The following is a 24,230-nucleotide window of genomic DNA, read 5'->3' as shown; positions in this document are numbered from 1 at the left end:
GCGTTAGTGATTTTTCCACAATCACACCTAGTGAGAAGTCAGTCTGAATTGTGAGCCTAAGCAGGCTGGCACCAACGCAATAACATAATAATGTTAGCCGCTCTGTTGCATAGCAGAAAGAGAACAGGAACTCTGTGGCACGGATCATTAAAACCATGGCAGAAAACCAGGCTTCAGTGGCTCTGGGAGTGTTGTCAGGCTTTACTATTCCTCAGCGACATCGTCTGTACTTAGAAAACTCTCTAGGGTCCTGTAAAAATGCCCCCCCGCACCACTGGGCTTGCATTCTCCATGCCTTAGCAACATAGGCAGAGAGCAGATCCCTTAATTTCCCAAGAACCCCAGCAAAAGTGTGGGTTATTTCTCACAGTTTTATGGTTGGAGCTGACATCTATTTTGAATAAGTCTGGTGACCGTTACTATCAGGAGTGAACACATGACAATCCCTGGAGCACAAAGGATGGAGTCCACGCCAGCTGACCCCTGGACCGAATGCAGGAACTGACGCTTCTCCAAAGGAGAGTCATAGTGCTGCTCAGAGGGACATTAGCAGGGTTACACGGCAAGTGAGCCGGCAGGTGGCCACCAGCTCAACATTTATTCGAGGGATGAAGGTCAGTCAAGGCAGTAGGACTTCAAGGCCAGTCCTCTTAAGCAAATTAAACCAATTTCTTTGCACTTACTCTGTAATCCATTTTCGCTTAGAAAAACTTCAAGGACTCTAATACCCTTATTCTTTTGTTAGTTTTTTTTTTTTTTTTTTTTTTTTTGAGAATTATGGACCCAAATAGTATTATGGAGAGAAGACCAGAGCGTCTGTTAGCAGTTATGCCACTCAGAAGAAGCCACTCAGGCAAATATTTGCCAATCCTCAGCCCCACTTCTGCTGAGAAATCTTCAGAATGATAGGGGTGGGGTGGGGCTGGGCAGGCGTAACATGAAGGGACCCTCACTACAGCATGTGGGGAAGACAGGATGGGTAGCCCCAGGACCCTGAAGAATCTGGGGTCTTGGGTTATACGTTCATGGGGGCGCCATGTCATTCTCCATTCAGAGGGAGTTTTCCGTAACAATGAAACCTGCTGTGTAGCACTGAGAACTATGTCTAGATACTGACAATGCAGCATGACAATGGGAGAAAAAGTTATGTGTACATGTATGTGTAACTGGGTCCCCATGCTGTAGAGTGGGGAAGAAAAGAAGGGTGTTGGGGGAAATAACAATAAAAAATAAATAAAAAAAGAAATTACCTCCACATCGTGTTTGAAAGTGTAATGCCTGGAGTTCCTGTTGTGGCACAGCAGAAACGAATCCAACTAATATGCATGAGGATGACGGTTCCATCCCCAGCCTCGCTCGGTGGGCCGGGATCCAGCATTGCTGTGAGCTGTGGTGCAGGTCACAGATGCGGCTCCAATCCCACGTTGCTGTGGCTGTGATTCAGGCTGACAGCTGTAGCTCTGATTCAACCCTTAGCCTGGGAACCTCCATAAGCCATAGGGGTGGCCCTAAAAAAAAGAAAATAGATATTCAATCAATAAAATGCAATACATTATTATATATACGTCAATACTACATACATACACACACTTCCATCTATACATACACTTATTTATAGATAGAAGAGTGTGTATGACCCAACCAGATAAGAATGTCTCTTATAAAGGTCTGCTTTAATAAGGTTTATTTTTTTAGCGTGTGCACTACCCTTTATACTGATAAAGTGAGAAGAAGAGAATGAGCGTAAAAACACTAAAATTAATATCAAACTCACACGTTACTTAATACGTGAAAGCACCTATTTTCCGTTATAATGTTGTGAAATATTACTGTGCTGAATTTAATTAGGTCTTCATCAAAACAACCCTTTAAGTGTTCTCAAATATTAGAAACAACACATTTCAAAACAATTTTTATAAAAGATTGTTATGAAAAATTTTGATTAGTATTTTATTTTTCTAGAAACAAAATTTAAAACTACACGTTAAAATTGCATCTTCATTTTATTTAGGTTCCTGTGCTTGTAGAAGCTCAGGTTTTAAACTTTTAATTAAAAAGGAATGACTGCATGTCTTTAATGATAGCTAAAATAACTCACACTTCCAAGAGAAGTCATTCGACACCTAAAGAATTTCAACTAAACGAAAACAATTAATGAGCGAATCAACACTTGTAAACGTTTAGTTTCTGCCTAGCCCTTAAAATACGACCAGGGGAGCTATAATACTGTGATTTATGATAAAAATATACATTTGACCTTTGTTCTTATTCCTGACGCAGACTTCCACAAACACTTGGAATTTTCTAAGTGACGAGAGTGACAAAGGTGCTGTTTCATGTTAATGAGGTGACTTTGGACCACTTACGCAACTACAGATGGAGGCTGCATGCCAGAGGAATCAACCTTGAGAGTGGAGGTTGGAACCTTTAGACCCACCACCCGACTTCTGGGGAGGGGAGAAGGGCTGGAGGGTGAATCAATAAATGATGATTTAATCAATCCTACCTATGGAATGAAGTCTCCATGAAAGTCCAAATGCATGGGGTTCTGAGAGCTTCCAGGTTGGAAAACACATGGAGATTTGGTGTGCACGGAAAGTTCTTTCCCCCGTATCTTGCCACTAATCTTCCATCTGATTGTTCCCAGTTATATCTCTATAAAAACCATAATCTAGTAAGCAAATGTTCATCTGAGTTCTGCAAGCTGCTCTAGCAAATTAATTGGACCTGAAGGAGAGCTGTGGGAACATGCATAGCCAGGTCAGAAGCACAGGTGACAACCTGGGCTTGTGAGCAGACTCCGGCGGGCAGTCTTGTAGGACGGAGCCAGACCTGTAGGACGGGTCCTCACCTCTTGGCAGATCATGTCAGAACTGAGTTGGATTGCGGGATACTCAGGCGGTGTCTGAGAATCCCGTGGTTGTGTGGGAACCCTGCTTCCCGGACACTTGAACGGGGTGCAGAATCTTAATTAGTGTCAGAGTCAGTAATAGAGTGAGCAGAAGTGAGATTGGGAGCAGAAAGGTAGAAATAGAGAGTATATTTAATTAAGAAAGGAGAGAACAATCTAAAATACATTACTGTACTGGTATGAGTTCAGATATATTAATAAACTGGATAGTGTGTGTTGAGCACTGGCTGTGCCCATTTCCTCAAAGAGTTAGGGAAAAATCTGTGCCATCAGCTACAGTTACAGTCGATTGAGTTATTAACTTGGAATTGTTAAATGTTAAAAAAAAAACATGGTGAAGAGAATCATTTATTTATCCTGGGCAAAAGTTTTCCATTTTAAGTTTATGGAATAAACAATTCCTTGTGAAGCACTGGATTTTTCGCTAGTGACTCATAGGTAAATGTCCATTTACTTCAGGCGTACATGTGTCTGTTTTCTTCATTCCTTTAGAGAATTCTCTTATCTTTCCTCTCCTCCAACTCCGCCATGAAAAGCAAGCAAACTGCTGGCAAAGGTGATAGCATTGCCTTTGGATTAAATGAAAAATCCTAATAAAGATGATTTGAAAACACTGGTGCGACCTCAGCTGGTTCTCTTTATAGGAGATCTCTATCACGATGCCGAGAAGTGCACTTGCTCCCAAGCGCTTCATGAAATTCATATTTCAGAACACAAGTTCACGGCTGTGGTCTCCGTTGATAAAAAGGATAGGATTCAATGTTGGTTGCACCAGAAGCTTTATTTCTTAGGACAGGCGGGGGCATTTTCCAAAAATCATTATTAGCTGAGAAGCGAAATTGAGAATTAAATTAATGTCAGTGTGAGTGACTTTTGGGTTATACTGTTAATGGGTGGTGTGTGGAGGGATGGTTGCGTGCATACAGATGCCAGGGGACTATTTTTACAAATAGCACCGTCATAAGTGCTGTTTTAGTATTGGAAGGGTACCTCAAAGGACAGTTTAGGTGTCCTGGGGCCTGGAGATGTAAACACTTTGGAAAACCCATTAAGGTCCATCTTTATCCAAGTACAGTCAAAAGCCAACTTCCTTAAAATTCCAAGCAGGAGTCAGAGTGGAAAGCACCAGAGAGGGAGGAAGGTGGGAAGCCTTAAGGATCTGGGAAGTGGGGATCACGCCAACCCCTGGGAGGTACTTTAGATTTAGGACTTCATTTTTTGTTTTCAGTGGAGCCATTTATGCATAAATACTTCATCTGAGAAGCAACTAAAATGCAACTTTTGCTTCCAGTAATAGATTTTCTAAATGAATGGCAAACGTATATGTTCGATTTTAGGTTAGAATATCAGAAGCTTATGCAATAAAAAAACTAAAAATAGGAGTTCCCGTTGTGGCACAGTGGTTAACGAATCTGACTAGGAGCCATGAGGTTTTGGGTTTGATCCCTGGCCTCTCTCAGTGGGTTAAGGATCCGGCGTTGCCGTGAGCTGTGGTGTAGGTCACAGACACGGCTCAGATCCCGCGTTGCTGTGGCTCTGGTGTAGGCCAGCGGCTACAGCTCCGGTTAGACCCCTAGCCTGGGAACCTCCATATGCCGAGAGAGCAGCCCTAGAAAAGGAAAAAAAAACAAAAAACAAAAAAAGCAACTAAAAATAATATGTTAACAACCTTTAAATCTAAAGCACACAATTTGTTTCTGCGTAGCACTAGGTTTTGCCGAGAAATGTTTAGACATTCTTAGAAAATTATAACAAGTATGCTTTGGAAAACCAAACATTCTTTAATTTTATAAAAAGCTGACATAGACAGTATCAGATTAGATTTTCTTAAAGTCAAATATTTTATAAAGTTATTTTTTATGCTATGATATTAATCCCCAGAAAGAAATTATTTTAAATTATTTATTTTCCTTTTTCAATTTTTCAGTGAGGAGGCCACGAAAAGAAGACCTTATGATGAACTAGAAAAGCAAAAATATAATTGAACATTAACCTACTTTTATTATGAAGTCCCCGAGGGGGAAAGTGCTGCAATTTCAAAACAACTTGTCCTCTGGAATAGGAAAATTTCTAGTCAACCAGGAAGGCTCAAAATGGCTTTGAAACATTCGTGTGTAATGTTCAAGTTTGGGTTAGCTTGTCCCATTACCTAGATGGCTGTTTGTGCCAATTAGTTAATTTCTTGTTATTAAAGTAAACTTAATGGATTTGGTAGATAATTTGAATTTTTGTTAAGTCAAGGGGAAAAATTAACCCACATTCCCCAGGCTATGACAGAGTAGCCTGCAGACAAAAATCATTTATTATTCATCTGGAACATCTGTTTTATTTTATTTTCATACCGCTTGTATCACCTTTTCTGCTGACAAAGCAGCAATACAGGTACGTGTATTTATAAAAAGGAAACGCTGGATTGACCGCATTCCGAGGGAATCCCCTTCTTCAGAGTGTAAAGCACAATCATTAGGGAGCTAGTTTCCCATGTTCTTCACATGTATTATTGTAAAACATTTGCATTTGAATAATCGGTAATCTCTCGAGCCGACTAAAACAAGAAAAATTAGATATTCTCGATGAGAAGCTCATTCAATAAAGTTGTCTCTGAAAGCTCCTATCCTTTCACTGAGCATCTTACCTGAGTATTGCACACCTGGGTGGAGAGATGAATACACACAGGCACAAAGGTCACACCATATTTGACAACAGAACCCGGACCCCTGCCCTCTGCAGAAATTCCTCTAGGAAGCCAAACCGTAAGTTTGCAGCCAGAGGGCCGGCCTTGGTCCGTGGCGCTCATTGCTGGCTCTACTTGCTACTCAGCACCAACTAGATAACGTCAAAGGTGTTCCCCAAGCCATCCACGTCAGAGGCCTGACACCTCATCAGCCCACCTGCAGCTTCCTCCCCCGCACGCCGCTTGAAGCCGCCTGAAGACTTCCACCCCTCTTGGCTCTTCAGCCCCCACTGTCACTCTCCGCGGGGCGGAAAGAAGGGACATGACAGCGCTGCCTTCGTGGTTACAGCAAGCTCTGAATAATTAGCCTCTTCGTGCTCTCATTTGGTGATCATTTACAGCTACAGGCTTCATAGAAGCAGATTCCTTTCTTAATTTGATAAGCCCTTCTTTGCCAAAACACCCACTTGTAACAGGGCAGATGCAGAGGGTCTTCTATGCAGGAGGCTTGGGGGCAGGGGTGGGATTTGGGATGAGGGGTGCCTGGTGTACACATTAGCTGTTAAGGCTGATCTCATACATCTTTCCCCCTTACTCCTTCGGCAGCCACATCTAATCATCACCGCTCTCACCTTTAGACTGCCTCTTTCTCGTGCATCTCTTCATTTTCCCCTGTAAGTATCCAAGTTAAGGTCTGACTCTCTGCTATGCGTTACTCAGTTTTAGAATCCCTCTCTTCATTGGGATCTTACCAAATCCTGGCTCTCTCCCTTACAGTTCAGCCTTGTGTATCAAAACTTCCCAAAATACGCTTATGAAAGTTAAATGTAGTTCTTCCTTAACGACCTGAGAAGGGACCGAATCCTCAGCTTACTCCCCAAACCCTTCCACAATCACGTATGAGATACGCCTGTTGACATCAGCACACTTTTCTTAGCAAAGTGACTTGAACACAGGGCAGACGTTTTCTTTCCTACATGTCAGATTTCTTCTTGGAATCCTAAAATGTTCTTCTCTGTTCCTCTTAACCTACCCAATAAAAATTTGAAATTAAAAAACCATTCATTGTATTGGATTTTTTTTTTTTCCTTTTCTAGGGCTGCGCCTGTGGCATATGGAGGTTCCCAGGCTAGGGGTCTAATCTGAGCTGTAGCCGCCGGCCTACACCAGAGCCACAGCAACGCCAGATTTGAGCTGAGCGGGATCCAAGCCGTGTCTGTGACCTACACCACAGCTCATGGCAATGCTGGATCCTTAACCCACCAAGCGAGGCCAGGGATTGAACCTGTCTCTTCGTGGATACTAGTCAGGTTCGTTTCCACTGAGCCAGAGTGGGAACTCCTGTATTGGATATTTAAGTCCTTCTCTTAAAATGCAAACTTGAAATGATACTTATAGTAACTAGTACCGTAATCAGGTTAACTAATAGTTTGTCCACTTGCCAACTGGTGATGGTAGACTGAAGTGCTGAATTGGGAAAGATTCTGATATTCTGAGCAGGCTCATCAGGTGACATAAGAAAACAGCTGATTGAATGAAAACAAGTTGCCTTTAATATAAATTCTAGTCAAATAATGGCTGGCTGACATGGGCAGGAGGAGAGAGCATGCTGACTAACTTACCAAATATTTGCTGCTGTGTTCTGGAAATTTTACTTGCAGTTAGCAGTGTATTTCTCTAAAAATTTCTTCTATTAAAACATTTTGAAATTACTTATCTATTAACCTTCACCCTACTTCAGCTCAATATCCCCAGTTAAGATAATTAATTGAGAGCACCTTTGTTGTATCTCCTATTATATTTCTGAGTAGGTCCTCATAAATATGATTTTATTTGTAGGAAATTGTAAGACAAAATGGAAGATGTAGGGTGATTTTGACAAATACTTAAAATGTATTTTAAAGTGATGATGTGTTGCTTCCATGTCTTGGCTATTGTGGAAAAAAATAAAAGTAATTATATAAAAAATAAAATAAAATGATCATGTGCAATTCCTGTTGTGGCTCAGTGGTAATCAACTTGACTAAGATCCATGAGGACTTGGGTTTGAACCCTGGCCTCGATCAGCGGGTTAAGGATCCATTGTTGCCATGAGCTGCAGTGTGGGTCGAAGATGCAGCTTGGATCCCATGCGGCTGTGGCTGTGGGGTAGGATGGCAGTTGTAGCTGATTCGACCCCTAGTCTGAGAACCTCCCTGTGATAAGGGTGTGGCCCTAAAATAACTAACTAACTAACTAACTAGCTAGCTAACTAACTAACTAAAATGATGATGTGCCCTTCGGTTACCAGTTGTTTCAATTGATTAAAACGCTTTCCAACTTCTTGAGAAGTTGGGTGGTAAGAAGCTATTGCTGGTTCCCAGAAAGAAAGGGAAGGGGTATTGTGTATGCTAACAGAACAGGGTTTAAACATTATTTTCTTTTTTGAAAACCAAACATACTTTTCCCCAAGCCTAGAGAGGATTTTACTTCTCAGTGAAGTGTGCGGCTCTGATCCATAGTGAAAAGTGACCTTAGTCATGTGATCTTGCTCTCCTGCTCCGTAGGTGCTTGAATAACTGCCCCTCTGTGATGCGCAATATACATCCATAAAATATACCTTGATGACATTGTCTATTTACATTTAATTTGCACGATACCTGGAAAAATTCACGTGACTTAAAAAACCCCAATAAAATGGAAAGCATTAAAATAAATGAATTAAGGAGTTCCTGTTGTGGCACAGCGGAAATGAACCTGACTAGTACCCATGAGGTTGTGGATTTGATCCCTGGCCTCGCTCAGTGGGTTAAGGATCTGATGTTGCTGTGAGCTGTGGTGTAGGTCACAGATGTGGCTTGGATCCTGAGTTGCTCTGGCTGTGGTGTAGGCCAGCTGCTGTAGCTCCGATTCAACCCCTAGCCTGAGAACCTCCATATGATGTGGGTGCAGCCCTAAAAAGAAAAGAAAAATAAAATAAAATAAAATAAAATAAAATAAATTCTAGCTCAAATATCATGGAAAATATCAACCTAAACCCAGTAGAGACAGTAAAAATAAACCAATAAATAAATAAAATTAAGAAAAGAAGCTCCAAACCACCATTTCTTATATATACATATATATTTTTTGCTTTTTAGGGCGGCACCTGCAGTATATGGAGGTTCCCAGGCTAGGGGTCGAATTGGAGCTACAGCTGCCAGCCTACACCACAGCCACAGCAACACAGGGTCCGAGCCGCGTCTGCAACCTGCAACACAGCTCACAGCAATGCCTGATCCTTAACCCATTGAGCGAGGCCAAGGATCAAACCCATACCCCCATGGATACTCGTTGGGTTCGTAATCTGCTGAGCCGCAACGGGAACTCCCACCTCTTATAAACTTAATGCAATAATACTATCAGACACCCGCACCACATAAAGAAAATACACCAAGATCTATTAATTACAGGAACACAGGGAGGTTATCTGAAGACTAAGAAATCCATTAATTTCATAAAGCAGCTACTGACCAATCGTCGATTTACTACCTAGCATCTGAGTCATCTATTTATCCAATAGATATCTAATAGATCTGTCATTTATCTCACTATTTATCTACAAGAGTTTATGTACACACACATATTTCTTAATTCTGTCCACTACAGGGTCTAGGATCAATGACTACATTTAGTGAGTTCCAGTAAAGAGTCAGGGATTCCTGAAGAAATGATTGATTCTCGGCTTGAAGAATAGGAAATACAAAGGGAGTCTGGAATATGCTGTCATGTCGGAAAGTAAGAAACTGTTTAAAAAAGTGATGGTCGTGTGGAAAGGCCACAGGGTCCGACTTGAAAGCACTCTCTACGGGCAAGCCTGGGACAGCCTGAACCATGAAGTCTTGGCGCTGCAAGTCATAACCCAGAAAATGAGATAAAGATCCCTGAGTTCATAAACTCAGGGGTAAATGAATAAATGATCATGCAAATAAAGGTAGGAGAAGGGGCAGCTCTTCCTTATAGTTGAGTTCAATTAATTAGTATAGCAGGGATAGTAAAAAGAGAGAATCCCTGTCTTACAAACCCCATGGCACTAACAGTTGAATTAAGAATTAGCAACACGTGCTAAAATGAGTGGGCAAAGGTCCTTACTAATAATTTTGCGGTGGAAAACCCTGGAAGAGGCGACTTGAACCAAGTGATCAAAATTAACGTCACACATAGTAATACGTGTTAACACCGAGTACCTCCTGATAAGAGACGCTAAGAAAGACTCAAAATCACCCATGTGACTTCTGCACTAAAAATGCCAAGTTCCAATTTACTCACAAGAAAACAGTGGACAAACCCACCTCAAGGGCCACGTCCGAAACAACTAGCCAATACTCTTCAAAAGTGTCCCGGTTGTAAAAGACAGGGACAGAGGAAGGACCCCCCCTGGACGAGGGACGTGGAGGATGCGTGATAACAAAGCACAAGACGGGATCCTGGATTGATTCTGGACCAGAGGAGAGAAGTTAGTGTGACTGCACGAACCTTTGGTTAAAGCTCACAGTTTAGTTAAAAGTATTGCTGTTCCTTTCTTTGTTTGATCCTCATAGCGTAGTCATTTACGATGCTAGTGCTTGGGAAGGCTGGGGAGGGCGGCTATGGGAATTCTCTTTGCTATTTTTGTAAGGTTGATGTAAGTCTAAAACTGTTAGAGAATCCAAAGTTAAAAATACTACTGCGAGCAGAAACGCGACAGAAAATAGCACATATACGTCACATCAGCCAGGCTATACCATCCTCCCTTTAAATGTATCCATAATCTTTTCTTCACATATTCCCTTTCGTAGATGAATTTTTTAAAATACCTAAGCCATATTATTTGTGGCCTGAGAACATTCAGAATTTCTTGGATCAGAATTTCCAATCAGCTTTTTTCCCTCAGCAAGAGTTAATGGGTTTCTCATGATATATTTATATCCATCAATCTGTTCTTAGCAAAGAAATGTTAAACTTATGTGATTTATTTTTTCTCCACTTTTTCACTATACAAGGAGGGAACTGGCAAATATCTGTAGGCATCTTGACACTCAGAAAATAAGTTTTTCACATATATATATATATATATATTCTCCATATACTAGAATAAGAAAGTACTGAAATATAGTTTTGCTACTTTAAATTTAATTTACCAGTTTTTTTTCTTTTTTTTTTGGCTGCACATGATATATGTTTAAGTTCCTGGGCCAGGGGCTGAACCCATGCCATAGCAGCAACCCAAGCCGCTGCAGTAGCAATGCTGGGTCCTTAATCCATTGAACCACAAGAGAACTCCTAATTTCCCATTTAAAAAAAAATTGTTCTACCATATACAGATAGTCTTGCAAGGTTTATCACAGATTTATTACTAAAATCTCTTAATACATTTGTTTGGCTGCATTCTACTTGAAGAAACTCAGATTAGAGTTACTGGAATGCAGTGTTAGTTACTCCATGTAACTCTTCGTCCGTCTGTATATTTATTACACAGGTGTTTTTGTTTTTGTTTTTTTTTGCTCCGCACTAATTCACCAAATGTGTGAAATGGGAGGATGCCCTGAAGCAGTTGTGTTTCCATATTTTGTGAATAAAGATAGAGATTTAGTAACCCTCTACTTGAATACCTGAGATATGAGAAAATAAGGAAAGAAAGATGACCCAGGTCTTCTTGGGTCCTTTTGAAGGTCAGGTTGGATGAAGAGATCATTTCTCTCTCTCACATTAGAGCAAATGGAAATGAAAAGGTGAGGAAGAGGATCAGGCCTGATTTTTAAAATCCAGTCTATTTTCCACAAATATTTAAATGATTACCAGGTCTTGGGCAGTAAAGCCATGCTTGGAATGTGTAAGTGGTTCCTTCCTTTTCTAGCAACGTACACTGTGAGTGCAAATAACATGTCCTGATGACAATCCTAGTGACTTTACCAACACGAGTAGGTGCTACTAGCAGTGCACCTGCTGTTTGCGGAGGCTAGTGCTCACTGACACACAGACATCAACTCTAACTCTCACGGTCATTCTGTATGTTAGGTACTATTATTGCTACAGCGCTGCTCCAATACCTGAGACTGTCGGAATTTGGGTACTCGTCTTACTGTGGGTTTTTCTGCAGAGGTCTGACAGAGGAGTAAAGCCATTATTTTCTTTTTGTGAAGAGCAGTGAATTTAGAGTATTTCCAAGATTTATGTGGCAAAAGCGAAGGTGACAATACCGCTGCGCTGTTGGCAGGACTGGCTGAGATGCAGAGGAAGGTTCTTACCTCTTGATGATCATGTATTAAATGCCAGCTCCTTTCTTCCTGCCTCCTCCCTTCATGCAGGGAGGGCTCCCACTGTGGTGGGGTCCTACACCAACGTCCTTGTTCTCCTCGGCCTGGGGGCTGTGTGCTAGCTTGGCCCCTGAAGCTACTATTTTTCCCCTTGAGCAGGCAAAGCTGATGGACAATGTTTCACATGCATCTTCCAATATTCAAAACGCATACTTTACAATGTGAACCAAAGAAAAATGGAATCAAATGCCCTATACTTTGTTTCAGACACACAAGAGACATTCCAGACCACAAGGAGCAAATGGGAACCCCAAATTACGCACTGTGGCTTATGCAATGGCTCAATCGTGCTTCACACACCATCCCCAGAGATTTCTGAATCCTGAATATTTTAGAAATAATTTCTACCCTTAAACTTACTATGAAGATCACCAACCCAAAGAGCCCAGATTATCTTTTAACATTTCTTCCCCAATATCTCTACTTTAGAAGAAGGGTTTTCCCAAGAAATTTATTTTCAAGTTTCATTATGTGGTTTGTCCATTATAGGAAATATTATATCATTCTAACTGGGCCTGGAGCAATGCCACAACTTATTAAGTGAATGAAATACTCTGGGTATTAGATAAAACAGGGTCTAATGGCATGTCTTTAAAGATTTTGTCTTGAATAAATATGAGCAGAAAGTTAAGATTGCACAGAGGCACTTCAAGCAGATTTTATCATCATACTGAAATGAACTGTTGACAAAACCCCTGTTTTACTGCATCTGCTCAGAGTGGCATCTAAGGCTCTTCCTGGTTTGCTTTCCGCATACATCTCCCCCTGACATGATGGCTCAGGGAGTCACGTGCCTTGCCTCACTGCATGATCCAACATGAGAAAAGATTTCCAACCCTTGAACTCCCAAATGCTGGCAATCTGAATAACTGAATACCTTTTTGATGTTTGGTGTTTCATGTTTAATAATCGAAAAGAGGTCGCCAGGCATTTCGTTAGTTCATTCATAATTGAAATCCCCAGGTTAATCACCGTCTGAGTGCTCTTCCATCGGATGGGCAGGGCAGTAGTAATGGGCCAGATCAGAGTTTGCAACAATGAGCTTCTTCTTTGTGGTTGAAAAGGCTTTATCCTCTTAGCAGGCTGTCCACAGCTGTCCAGTCACAGCCCCTCCTGATCTCCCCAGGGTGGCAAGACTGTGGGCATGACTGATTGGCCAGAGAGCAGAAAGAGAGGCAACTTCCCACATAAGAGATAGGCGGTCATGGGATCAACATGCATTAACAGGCATGCGGGCTTCCGGGAACATGTCAACTGTGAGGAAAGAAAGGCTGGTCGGCAGGAAGGAGTGTTGATGGATTTGGAGTCTGTACAAGGCGCTGGTCAATGGGATTAGGGTATATATCCTCCTGCATGATCTAATTACCTTGCATAATTACCTTGCAACAAGGCCCAGAGAATTTGAGTAACTTGCCTAAGCTACAAGTCTGGTAAACATTTTGTCCAGTTTTGGGACTCAAGTTCACACCACCTCTTACAAATGGAATTCACTCATTTATCAAAAGTTTGTTGAGTACCTGCTGATGGCTAAGTGAGATACACAAGCAAATCAAACAGAACTCCTTGCCCTCATGGCATTTAAAAGAGACATAAAAAATAATGTATTTCATGTGCTTCTGTGATAAAACAATGTCAGGGGAAAAGGGTTTGTCCAGCATAAATGCTGGTGCCCAATTATAATTTTAGAAACAGTTGTCAGGGTAGGACTTACTGAGAATGCAGCTCAAAGCGAGGAGCTTCAGAAGCCTGGGATAGTGGACAATGATTTTACAGAAAAGTGACATCTGAGCAGGGTCTTAAATAATAAATAGAAATTTACAGGGAGGAAAAAGGGAATGGGAATCCTGAGGACAAAGTAGTGAGGTTAGAAGATCAAAAAAACACTTGTTCTTGTGTTGTGTATATGTGTTCCCATATGAGACTGAGAGACAGAGAGCCAGAGCATCTTGGATTCTTTACATCCTTACCAAAGCAAATCAAAATAACTTTAAAGCATTATCCATTTAAAATGTCCAGCACCTGTTTCCTCTCCATGAGCATAGATCCTTTGGAGGTGACAGTATTTTACCTGATGTGATGGTGCTGGACCTGTGCTAGGAAGTATTTAACCACACACTATCCAGAAAAAAGGGCTTCACTTGTATGAGTCATGAATTCCCATAGTATAAACCCTAACTGAAGCCAGTTTGAAGCTACCACACAAAATCATTTGATGAGGACTTGGGCAGAGACGTGCATTAGTACAGTGTTATGTGGTATTTCTACCTTGCAGATGCAAAATGTGCAAATAATTCTGGCAACTGATTTACAAAATTCTTAAAAACAGAACAAAAATAGCTCTCAAGAGCTGGTATGAGCTGTTTCCACCCCACCACTGGGTGGCATAAAAATAAAGGGAATTCTTTGTTTTTTCTCAGTTAGATCTTAAATATTTTTAGTCTGAATAAATTCTCTAGTTCACAGAACCATAACATTCATAGTGATTTTTTGGTGAAAAGATACTTCACGTTTTTTGTTCTTTTTTAAACTTATTTTCTTACTATTTATTTACTTATTGCTTTTTTTTAGGGCCACAGGCATGGCATATGCAAGTTCCCAGGCTAGGAGATGCATTGGAGCTACAGCTTCCAGCCTATACCACAACCACAACAATGACAGATACAAGCCGTGTTTGCAACCCACACCACAGCTCACTGCAACACCAGATCCTCAACTCATTGAGCAGGACCAGGGATTGAACCTATATCCTCATGGATACAAGTTGGCTTGTTTCCATTGAGCTGCAAAGGGAACTCTCACTTTTTATTCTTTTTTTTTTGTTACAGTTGATTTACAAGGTTCTGTCAATTTCTGCTGTACAGCAAAGTGACCCAGTCACACATACACATACATACATTCTTTTCCTCAGATTATCTTCCATCATGTTCTATCACAAGTGATTAGACATAGGTCTCTATGTATACAAGAGGACCAGATGACATGATACTATATATAGAAAACCCTAAGTACTCCACACAAAAATTATTTAAAATGATCAATGAATTCAGCAAAATAGCAAGATATAAGATTAACATTCAGAAATCTGTTGTGTTTTTGTATATTAACAATGAAATATTAGAAAAGGAATAAAAAAATACCTTTTAAAATTGTTCCTCCCCAAATTAAATACCTAGGCGTAAACCTGACCAAGGAGGTGAAAGACTCGTACACTGAGAACTATAAAACGTTAATCAAGGAAATTAAAGAGGATTCAAAGAAATGGAAAGATAAACCATGGTCCTGGATTGGAAGAATTAACACCGTAAAAATAGCCATACTACCCCAAACAATCTACAGATTAAAGGTGCTCCCTATTTAGTTACCCATGACATTTTTCACAGAACTAGAACAAACAATCCAAAAATTTATATGGAACCACAAAAGCCCCAGAACAGCCAAAGCAATCCTGAGGTGGGTGGGCAATCCGGGGGTGTAACTCTCCCAGACTTCAGATAATATTACAAAGCTACAGTAATCAAAACAGTGTGGTACTGGTACCAAAACAGACATACAAACCAATAGAACAGAATAGAGAGCCCAGAAATAAACTCAGACACCTATGGTCAATTAATCTTTGACAAAGGAGGCAAGAATATAAAATGGAAAAAGATAGTCTCTTTAGCAAATGGTGTTGGGAAAACTGGACAGCTGCATGTAAATCAATGAAACTGGAACACACCCTCACACTATGCACAAAAAACCCCTCAAAATGGCTTAAAGACTTAAACATAAGACAAGACACCATAAAATTCCTAGAAGAGAACATAGGCAAAATAATCTCTGACATCAATCTTACAAATGTTTTCTTAGGTCAAATCACCTAAGGCAATAGAAACAAAAACAAAAGTAAACCAATGGGACCTAATCAAACTCACAAGCTTTTGCACAGCCAAAGAAAAAGATACTTTTCTTTAAAATATCAGAACCTGGTGGCTGGTTAGGATCACTTCCAGCTATGATAGAGTCCCACTTGTTGATTTTTGCTTTTATTATTTGTGCTTTTGGTGTCATATCCAAAAAAGTGATTGCCAAGACCAATGCCGAGGAGCTTCTTCCCTATGTTTTCTTCTAGTGGTTTTATGGTTTCAGGTTTTAGGTTTAAATTATCAATCCACTTTTAGTTGATTTTATGAGTGGTATATAATAGGGATCCAATTTCCTTTTTCTGCATAAGGTGATTCAGTGTTAGACTATCCTTTCCCCACCAGAGTGTTTTTGGCTCCCTTGTCAAATATTAGTCGGCTTTGTGTGCTGGGGGTTATTTCTGGGCTCTCTTTTCTGTTCCATTGAAGGCAGGTGCCAGCTGAATGGCAGTACCTGCTTGCCTGCTGCCCATAATCCCACAGCAAGGGCAAACATGATGCGGCACATTGAGGGAGGTATATTTTGATTCTTTCTTTTGAACTACTTTTATGTTGTAGCTTTGAAGGTAGAAAAAAGACAGCTGCAGAGACTAACTTTTAATGTTTTGGAATAGAAATATGCCACTGATGCAGTGAAAAAACTTGATTTCCCTAGTGCTTTTTTCTATGTATGAACATCTCTCCAAATGTGAGCCACTGCCTGGGATATCTTTTTATCTTAAGGATCTTAAGCTCTTTAATAATGGTACAATGAAGGCAGCATGATGGATTCCTTCTTCCAGCTGGTCACAAATACACACTATTATTAACTGTAATATTGAGACAAGTGAACGAAAAAAAAATGTTTTGTTGCCTGTTTCATCATAAAAAGGAAGGACTCCTGAGATATCCTTTTGCTGGCTGAGTTACCTGATAAAGCTGAAGAGAAACCATGAATGGGAGCAGCACCTGATGAGAAACTTATGGTTGTATGAGCTCATGATTTAAAAAATCTTGTTCTGGTTTTGTTTGGTTTCTGTTACTCTTCCTGTTAGGAGTAGCATCACAGGACATGTCTCCATTTTCTCAAATGTGGAAAGAAACAGGCTGCACAGCTATTTTCCCAGAATTTCTTATTCGAAAAAAGGTTGCATATGCACAATCACCCAATAGTCTTCCCCTTGCTTATTAACTATGTTTAGGCCACAGAATGCATATTTATTCCTCACCCATGCCCAAGAATTGTTTTAAAGATTCATTTTTAATATTCCAAACAAATTTGTAGAGAGGGTACAATCTATGAAAGAAGAGACCTAACTGATGTTGTTCTCAATTGTGGATGCTCAAAAAATGTTTGTTGAATAAGTGATTCAATCCCAAATTTACTGCTGAGGAAGCATATCCAAGGAAATTCATCACCTGGCTCAATGCTGGCCAGTTAATAAGGGGCAGAGCCTGACTCAAATTGACCACTTTGTGGTTTCAAAGAGATTTCTTTCCCCAAGCACTGTGGTCCCCTTGGTGTCCGCATGGGAGAAAATGAGGAGTGATGATGAGAGCCCTGAATTATAGGCTGATGTCCAGAGCTCTAGGCTCAAGTCCTGATCCACAGATAAGAAGCCTGGTGACCTTCTCAGCTTCTCTTGTCTTCTTTTCTGAAAATGTCATGTTTGTCCTGCAAATATCAAAAGGTATTGAAACATTTCATAGCATTTAGAGGTAATATTGAGATACGATTTTTCAGCAGACACTGCAGAAATGACCTTGTTCTTTCTCTGCCTGCAGAAAACTAGTAAAACAGGCGCTTTAACAGGCTTGTTCCCTAAATACGGTGTTTATTTTGGCATTCATCCTGCCAGTTATTCATGCCCAAACTTGTTTTGACAGTTGCATTACTCAGACACCAAGGGGTCTCATAATTGGTCTTGCTTCCAGGGCATCATTGAAAATAGAAAACAGTGTTCCTGAAGTGATCTGTAGAAGAGCTGCTTCAGCATCATTCAGGGAGCATCTGAAGATGGACCCCTAAGGTCTGTATCCAAGAGAACCACCACAGGGTTCTCTTGACTGTCCCAAATGACTTACATATGATAAAGTTTGAGACTGACTGCTCTGGACACTATATATAGCATCGCAATACCATCCAGTGTGCGGAACATGCTGCTTTGAAAGCAATGAGTAGAGAGACGATTGCCAATGGTGATCTGACCTCCTTTGGTAAATTAGCTTTTGGAATGGGAGCATTGGGAAAAGAACACGACCTCATGGAAGCTGTGTTCAGCTTCAGTAATAAATCAGGAACCTGAAGGCTTAGACTCATGCCAGCTCAGCCATCTCCTGCCTGTGTGAGCTGCACAGACCCCTCCAATCTGTGCCTCTCAGCATCCTCAGGGGACCAGAGACCAGGAGAGACCACCTCATGGGTTTCGTGAGGTTGGCATGGTGTAAAAGGCTAGTCACTAGTCTGATATCTTGTCCCCTAGAAATGTTTGGTTCTCCTTCCCTGACTTCAGATTCAGGGAAGTAGATGCACCCTCATCACTTCCCTCCATCCCCAGTAACCAGGAGCCTGAGACTCTGGGTCCAGGGAGGAGCCAGGATGTTCTCCACACGAGGTGACCAAGCCAGGTGTCAAGGCAACGTTTCCTAAGGTGTGAAGTTAAAGGACAGTCCACTCTCCACTCTTTAAATGAACAGTGATGGACAGGAAGAGAGAGGAGGTACAAGGATGGGGCTGACTTGAGTCAAGAGCAAGTGCAGAGTGGACCACAGGACAAGGACGGTCTCGGTCTGGATTCAGACTGGGAGGTGGTAAGCCAGGTGTGAAAGACTTTTTCAGTTTCTAGACTTCACAGTTAAAACTTATTAAGTTATTCTAATATACAAACAACTTATACAACTCGACAGCAAAAAAACCCAACAACCCAATGGAAAAATGGGCAACAGACCTGAATAGACATTTCTCCAAGGAAGCTATACAGACGGCCAACAGGCACACGAAAAAACGCTTGACATCGCTAATCATTAGAGAAATGCAAATCAAAACTACCATGAGATGACACCTCCCACCCGTCAGAATGGCCATCATTAACAAGTCCACAAATAACAAATTCTGGAGGGGGTGTGGAGAAAAGGGAACCCTCTTGCACTGTTGGTGGGAATGTAAGCTGGTACAACCACTATGGAGAACAGTATGGAGGTACCTTAGAAAACCATATGTAGAACTACTATATGATCCAGCAATCCCACTCTTGGGCATCTATCTGGACAAAACTTACCTTGAAAAAGACACATGTACCTGCATGTTCACCGCAGCACTATTCACAATGGCCAAGACATGGAAACAACCTAAATGTCCACCAACAGATGATTGGATTAAGAAGATGTAAGTATACATACACAATGGAATACTACCCAGACATAAAAAAGAACAACATAATGCCATTTGCAGCAACATGGATGCAACTAGAGACTCTCATACTGAGTGAAGTAAGTCAGAAAGAGAAAGACAAATACCATATGATATCACATATATGGAATCTAATACATGGCATAAGTGAACCTTTCCACAGGAAAGAAACTCATGGACTTGGAGAAGAGACTTATGGAGAGAGTGGGATGGACTGGGAATCTGGGGTTAATAGATGCCAATTAATGCATTTGGAGTGGATAAGCAATGGGATCCTGCTGTATAACACTGGGAATTATATCTAGCCACTTACGATGGAACACGATTGAGGATAATGTGAGAAAAAATGTATATATGCCTGTGTGACTGGGTCACTTTTCTATACAGTAGAAATTGACAGAATACTTTAAGCCAGCAATAATGGAAAAAATAAAAATCATTAAATAAAGAAACAAACAAAAAAGTTATTAAGTTATTCTAATAAAGATAATATAATCACTTTGCCAGCATATCCTTCAAAATATCTCTAAAATCCACATCTAATAATCCACATATTTCTTAACATTCAGATGAAGTAATAAAATCTGAGATTAACCTCAACATGCAGTTTCATAGTCTTTATTTTGCTTTAAATTATATTTTGAATCTGTTTCCATGCCAGTCCTTTTTCTCAGTTATCTATGTTCAAGTGAGTGCCAATGAGGTAATTTTTGGTCAAAACTCTACTTTGTGAATGGTAGGGTTATTTTTGTTTTATTTTTGCTATTGTAATAGGTATGTGAAAAACATTATCTAAATCTTTGCGTCTATTCCTGAGTATTTATTTAGTAGAAATTCCTTAGAAGTCCAATCCGTGTCAAAATAGACTTAAGATTTTTGGCATTTACTTCCAAACGACTTTCCCCCCAAATATTTGCATACCAATCCGAGTGACTGCGTACCAGGATCGCCTGAAATTTCAGTGGAAACAGAATCTCACCTCCCGCTCCAGACCTCCTGATGAGCGGCTGCCCTTCGGCAGGCAATCACCGCAGTCACACTGCAGCCTCCGTGGGATCAGGACTTTTCTTTTTTTCTGGAGGGGAAAAGTAAACAGGATATAAAGATGTTTAAAGTTTGATTTCAGTCCCAGGAAGTGGGATGTCAGCGTCAGGCTGAGGATTACTCAGTAGCGCCAGCTGAATCACCTGTCCAGAAATAGACGCAGGCAGCACTGAGGTAAGCGGGTCCCGGGTGTGGGGGGCGGCCGTCACACCTGCACCTCCTCTAAACTCTGCTTGGCTCTGAAGTCCAAGAACATGCGTGACTCAGATGGACAGGCCGGGGGTGGAAGTGGAGGCAGGTTAGCCTTTCTCCTACTGTTTCTTTTTTAGACTTTTGTCAACGACTCTCACCAATGACACGACCATAGCCAGGGAATGGAGTTAGTAATCTCTACCTAAAATATACCCGAGAGCCATGTGCGCCTACACATGAGTATGATGTCATATATTTATATGGCCACATGGTCCTATGATCCCCAACTTCCTTTTCATTTGCCAATGTGCATTTTTGGTTGACTACTTTTGGAGATAATGTGATTTTATAGATCAATGTCTAACTGAGAAGTGCTAAGAATGACCAGGGACTGGGTTGAAAGGCAGATTCTGATTCAGTGGTTCCAAGAGTGGAGCCTATGAGCCTGCATGTGCACCAAGCCCCGGTGTTGCTCTGGTTATAGATCTGAAGATCACAACTTGGATAGGACCCAGGACAGTGTCTAATCTAAATCCGACCTTTTCTAAATTGAGTCATGTTCTGAAAGAAATGCTTGGTGTTCTCATCAGTCATAGTTTAAATGGCACCTTTTTTCTCAGTAATAATCTTGACATTTTTGAATGTGTGTGTGTGTGTGTTTGTAGGGCCACCACACCTGTGGCATACGGAGGTTCCCAGGCAAGGGGTCAAACTGGAGCTATAGCTGCCAGCCTACACCAGAGCTCACCGCAACGCTGGATCCTTGACCTACTGAGCAAATCCAGAGATTGAACCCGTGTCCTCATGGATACTAGCTGGACTCATTACCACTGAGCCATGATGGGGGAACTCCCACATTTTCGAATTTGTGAAGCATCATTTAAAAATAAAATAGGTTTGTGCTTTTGAGCCAAGTAGACCTGGGTTCTTGACTCTCCACTTTCCAGCTGTGACTTCAGAGTCACCAAGGTGCTGTTTCCCCGTTTCGGGTCTATGTTACTAACTGAGAGGACGCAGTTTACCTGTGTACTTTCCAGTGTGGGAACTGCTTCCAAGGAATTGTAAAACCCAGTGGAAGAAAGAAGATCCCAGGTAGTGGTTACATTAGTGACCATACACAGGAAATCATGCTGTTTTATTTATTTTAATTTTTTTATATAATGATTTTTCCCCCATTGTAGCTGGTTTACAGTGTTCTGTCAATTTTCTACTGTACAGCATGATGACCCAGTTACACATACATGTATACATTCTTTTTTCTCACATTGTCATGCTCCATCATAAGTGACTAGACATAGTTCCCAGTGCTACACAGCAGGATCTCATTGCTGATCCATTACAAAGGCAATAATTTGCATCTATAAACCCCAAGCTCCCAATCCATCCAACTCCCTCCCCCTCCCCCTTGGCAACCACAAGTCTATTCTCCAAGTCCATGATTTTCTTTCCTGTGGAAAGGTTCCTTTGTGCCATGTATTAGATTCCAGATATGTGATATCATATGGTATTTGTCTTTCTCTTTCTGACTTACTTCACTTAGTATGAGAGTCTCTAGTTGCATCCATGTTGCTGCAAATGGCATTATGTTGTTCTTTTTTATGTCTGAGTAATATTCCATTGTGTATATATACCACATCTTCCTAATCCAATCATCTGTTGATGGACATTTGGGTTGTTTTCATGTCTTGGCTATAATGAATAGTGCTACAATTAACATGCAGGTACATGTGTCTTTTTCAAGGAAAGTTTTGTCCAGATAGATGCCCAAGAGTGGGATTGCTGGATCATATAGTAGTTCTATATATGGTTTTCTAAGGTACCTCCATACTGTTCTCCATAGTGGTTGTAACAGCTTACATTCCCACCAACAGTGCAAGAGGGTTCCCTTTTCTCCACACCCCCTCCAGAATTTGTTATTTGTGGACTTGTTAATGATGGCCATTCTGACTGGTATGAGGTGTCATCTCATGTTAGTTTTGATTTGCATTTCTCTAATGATTAGTGATGTCTAGGATTTTTTCATGTGCTTGTTGGCCATCTGTATATCTTCCTTGGAGAAATGTCTATTCAGGTCTGTTGCCCATTTTTCAATAAGTTGTTTGTATATTCCAAAGATTAAGCCCTTGCCAGTTGCATCATTTGAAACTATTTTCTACCATTCTACAAGTTGTCTTTTTGTTTTATTTTTGGTTTCTTCTGCTGTGGAAAAGCTTGTCAGTTTGATTAAGTCCCATTGATTTATTTTTGCTTTTATTTCTGTTGCCTTGGGAGACTGACCTGAGAAAACATTTGTAAGATTGATGTCAGAGAATGTTCTGCCTATGTTCTCTTCCAGGAGTTTGGTGGTGTCTTGTCTTACATTTAAGTCTTTAAACCATTTTGAGTTTATTTTCATGCACGGTGTGAGGGTGTGTTCTAGTTTCATTGATTTTCATGCAGCTGTTCAGGTTTCCCAGCAATACTTGCTGAAAAGACTGTCTTTTTCCCATTTTATGTTCTTGCCTCCTTTGTCAAAGATTTATTGGCCATGGGTGTCAGAGTTTATTTCTGGCTTCTCTATTCTGTTCCATTGGTCTGTATGTCTGTTGTGGTACCAGTACCACACTGTCTTGATGACTGTGGCTTTGTAATATTGCCTGAATTATGCCTCCTGCTTGGTTTTTATTCCTCAGGATTGCTTTGGCTATTCTGGATCTTTTGTGGTTCCATACAAATTTTTGGATTTTTTGTTCTAGTTCTGTGAAAAATGTCATTGGTAAATTGATAGGGATTGCATTGAATCTGTAGACTGCTTTGGGTAGTATGGCCATTTTTACAATATTTTTCCAACCCAGGAGCATGGGCTATCTTTCCATTTGTTTACATCTTCTTTAATTTCCTTGATGAATGTTTTATAGTTCTCTGCATATGTGTCTTTTACCTCCTTGGTCAGGTGTATTTCCAGGTATTTGATTTTTGGGGTGCAATTTTAAAAGGTATTCTCTTTTTGTATTCCTTTTCTAGTATTTTATTTTTAGTGTACAGAAATGTGACTGATTTCTGAATGTTAATCTTATATTCTGCTACTTTGCTGAATCTGTTGATCAGTTCAAGTAGTTTTTGTGTGGAGTCCTCAGGGGTTTCTATATACATGTCATCTGCACACAGTGACAGTTTTGCCTCCTCTCTTCCTATTTGGATGCCTTTTATTTCTTTTGCTTGTCTGATTGCTGTGGCTGGGACTTCCAGTCCTATGTTGAATACAGTAGTGAGAGTGGGCATCCTTGTCTTGTTCCAGATTTTAGTGGGAAGGCTTTCAGCTTTTCTCCATTGAGTATTACGTTTGCTGTGGGTTTGTCATAAATGGCATGCTGTTTTAAAATCACCCATACAGATCTTCCTAGAGAGAGAGCAATTATTGTTTAAAGAAAATACTTTGGTTTGTGGAGAAAGACCAGAAAGCAAAGACAAATAGTGGCGATAGCCAGAGTCTGGGAGTCAGGTTAGCAGAAGTAAAGGAGAATGGAGGAGGTGAATAAGGTCCCAGTAAAAACAGACGGGGTTCACAGAAAAAGCCGGTCAAGAGAAATCCCTGTGAGTTAAGTATTCAACTGTATGTTCTTTTCAAAACAAGAACATGTCTCCAAGATGCGATGTTTTACTCTGCACAATTTCAAACAGCATGGCATTGCACATTTGTGCATGTCTTATGCTTTGCTTATGTGTAAACCTCTTCTATTTTCCTGAGTACTTAATACACATTGCATTGGACACCCTGACGTTGTGTTGGTGGCATTTGAAAGAGGGAAAGACTTGGGCAGCTCTC

The 24,230-nt window shown here is 40.7% G+C and overlaps 1 long non-coding RNA gene across 1 annotated transcript; it reads right to left on the bottom strand.

Annotated features, from left to right (window-relative positions):
• Nucleotides 2,599-20,876, bottom strand: LOC110260063. Its single transcript, XR_002342883.1, has 3 exons — nucleotides 20,377-20,876; nucleotides 20,169-20,264; nucleotides 2,599-3,737 (listed from the first exon to the last, which is right to left on the bottom strand). It is a non-coding gene; the product is annotated as an uncharacterized LOC110260063 (long non-coding RNA).

This window comes from Sus scrofa, chromosome 3, assembly GCF_000003025.6.
Source record: "Sus scrofa isolate TJ Tabasco breed Duroc chromosome 3, Sscrofa11.1, whole genome shotgun sequence".
Taxonomy (NCBI): Eukaryota; Metazoa; Chordata; class Mammalia; order Artiodactyla; family Suidae; genus Sus; species Sus scrofa.
The sequence above is the reverse complement of the archived record's forward strand: the minus strand, read 5'-3'. Positions and strand labels throughout refer to the sequence as shown.